This window comes from Panulirus ornatus, chromosome 17, assembly GCF_036320965.1.
Source record: "Panulirus ornatus isolate Po-2019 chromosome 17, ASM3632096v1, whole genome shotgun sequence".
Classification (NCBI taxonomy): Eukaryota; Metazoa; Arthropoda; class Malacostraca; order Decapoda; family Palinuridae; genus Panulirus; species Panulirus ornatus.
The window spans coordinates 6,210,001-6,212,890 of record NC_092240.1 but is presented as its reverse complement, the minus strand read 5'-3'; the positions used below and the strand labels follow the sequence as shown (position 1 = coordinate 6,212,890).

Genomic DNA, 2,890 nt, shown 5'->3' with positions numbered 1-2,890 from the left:
ACATGATGCTGTGGGTGCCGGAAAGTAAACAGAATGGTCGTGGGCCGCGACGTGGGGCTCATGCGCGCGCGGCAGCGTCGCTCACAGTATCGCAAGCCGATTCTTACTTACTGATAATAATTACTCAGTATCCACACGCCTTTCACTCACAGTCCTTGGTGAAAGTGATTACTGATTTCATACGTTATAAAAAAATAAAATCAGCAGCTCATGACAAACGGGAAGAAATTGATTAAATAAAATATACGTGAAAATACTAGTTGGGAGCTTGCGGGCACTGGCTCGGTACAGCACGATGTTATCCTGCTGCCGAGTTAGTTTTTCCAGCAGTGTTGGAGACCCAGTGGTATCGAGTGGGCGTGTGCCGCTATCTTGCCGGTACGATAGCCTGCGCGGATGTGCCTGTGCTGGGATTACGATGACCTCGTTCCTCTCACCTGTCAATGGCACTGTGTTTACCATGGGGGAAAAATGACTCGGCGGATGTTAGGAGCTGCACCTCATCCCTGCCGACTCTGGTTTAAATTCAGTGCTAAAGGTGCCACCATCCATCCTCACCTGTGAGGGAGTGAGTAGTGAGGAAGGTGGTGGTCGCACAGTGCCACTTTAGCTTAGCATATGGAGCAGTGGCACTCAAGAGCTACAGCCTATATATATATATTTTTTTTTTTTTCTCCTGCAGCAGGTAGCTCCTTGGTGAGCTTTGGTGCCACATGGCTCTCAAACTGGCACTCGCCAGGTCGCTCTATGTCACACCGAGCACCAAGCTCTCCCGGGATTACCTAACTGAGCGATGAGGGATGTGATCATGCTTCATTTATTGGCAATAATTCGAAAAAAAAAAAAGTAGACTAGGATTTTTTTGAAAAGCCAAATAGCCTGTTGATTATGAAAAAAAAAACACGTAGCCTGGAAATTTCTGAGAAAAATTCTAAATTGTTGAAAACCTAAGCTGCCTAGTTATTTTTTGAAAAAACCAACCAGCTTAGAACTTGTGAAGGACCAAGTAGCCTAGTATTTTCTAACGAAATAGCCTAGTCTTAATTTTTGAAGAAAAAAAAAACCTAGTCGCCTACAATTGTATATATTTTATAATAACGATATCCTACAGTTAGCCTGGGGAAATACAAATAGGTGTAGCTTCATACTTATGTCGTGAGGAGATAACCTCGAGTGAAATTCCAAACCTCAAGTCCAACACACGTTAGTAGAAGTTACAGCACCAACCACAGAGTGACATGTCACAACTGGTAAGCAGAGAGTTGTGCTGTGTTAATTGTCCGGATATTCGCGCGCGCCAAGTTCACTGCTATTACAGGGAAGTCCGTGTGCAATCACGGCAAAGACACGTGTGCTTCCGTGTGCCTGCAGCTGCGTAATGACGGAGCCGACCCGTGACCAGGCAGTACATCCCGGCAACAACAATGCTGAGGCTGGAGTTAGGGCGAATTAGTGGCGAAACCGAAACCCATCATTTGTCAACAGTGCTGTTACGCTCTTGAAGGAAGTATCATAGTCACTGTAAATCATAAGTGCATTTTAAACATTTTCTGACGTTTATATATATATATGTATATACATACATATATATATATATATATATATATATATATATATATATATATATATATATAGGTACATTTGGGCAATGATTCACGTGATTGTGATATGGAAAATGAAAAATGAATTGCCAAAAAAAACTGACTATTCCGATTTCAGATAATTCCAAAGTTTTCATTCATTCGATCATTCCACATAAAACATACAAGGCGTTGCATTCCACGGAGGTCAGTCACGTTTATACTTTAAAACTATTGACCGCTGGCACGTCGAGATAGTGAGAGAGAGAGAGAGAGAGAGAGAGAGAGAGAGAGAGAGAGAGAGAGAGAGAGAGAGAGAGAGAGACCGATGGGATGGGTAATTTCTAGAGGGAATGGCTTGTGATGAGTAACGGGAATGTGAGAGATGAGGTCTGCATGACCCGAATCTGGTGTGGTCCCACACTCCAACACGGGAGAACCAGACCAGGTTAGCCTGTTGCTCTAGCCACACATTTACTGCCCCTGAAATTTGTTTACCTTTGTTCTTGTTCTGCATGGGATAAAAAGATATTGTTAATTACTTGAATCACTTACTTGTGTCGGTCAACTAAGCGCTCAAAAACAAAAACTTATCCATCACATGTTTTCCTTTATCTGATATGATCTTATTATATTTACTGTTTCGTGAGTCCACTGCTCTCCCTCCTTTTACTCTCTTCATGTTCCTCTCACCTCCCGTGTCTTCAGCATGGGAGGCAGGATTAAGCCATAACCTCCAGCCATACGTGCTCAACCTTGGCGACAGCGACTTATCCAGCCTGTGAACATCTGCTCCATACAGACCGGCTAACAATTAAACCCCTCCTGTGTATGAGCCAAAGCTCTCCTTAAATATTTTTTTTTAAGTTCCCCCAACCCCCACCTTCCACCCCCCCCCCCGTTATAATCCGTTTTAAACTAGGTTATAAAACTCAAACTAATCATATTTTGATTTACAACGTCCTCTTTTTATTTTTTTGTCTATTCTTTACTGACAAGAAAGAAAACGAGCTTTGATGGATGGAGGTTTAACCCGCCTAGCGCACTTGTTGACATCTTATGCCTTTACTGTAAATTACTATAATAGGATCAAATATCCTTACCCGACATTTCCAGTTCTTCCCTTCAATACGAGGCCCTATGATGTTTAGGAAATGAATTAAATTTTTTTTCAGCCAGGCCTGGAGGACTGCTATAATTAGTTAGGAGGTTATGTGTGTATTTTTGGAGATGTCGTGTGTGTTGGCCAACCCCCGCAGTGTGTGCTGGAGATAAAGTCAACACTGGCTCCGTCTAGGTTCACTACTATG

At 42.8% G+C, this 2,890-nt stretch overlaps 1 protein-coding gene across 2 annotated transcripts in view; it reads left to right on the top strand.

The window, feature by feature from the left end:
* The first annotated feature begins 322 nt into the window (after positions 1-322).
* Positions 323-2,890, top strand: part of LOC139754522 (uncharacterized) — a 730,441-nt gene continuing 727,873 nt past the window's right edge. The window contains exon 1 of one of the 2 annotated variants that reach the window (XM_071671829.1): positions 323-378. The gene's annotated coding sequence lies outside the window, so the exon portion shown is untranslated. Of the gene's footprint in view, positions 379-428; positions 569-2,890 lie in introns of those variants that run through there. The other variant, XM_071671830.1, reaches the window with a different exon arrangement.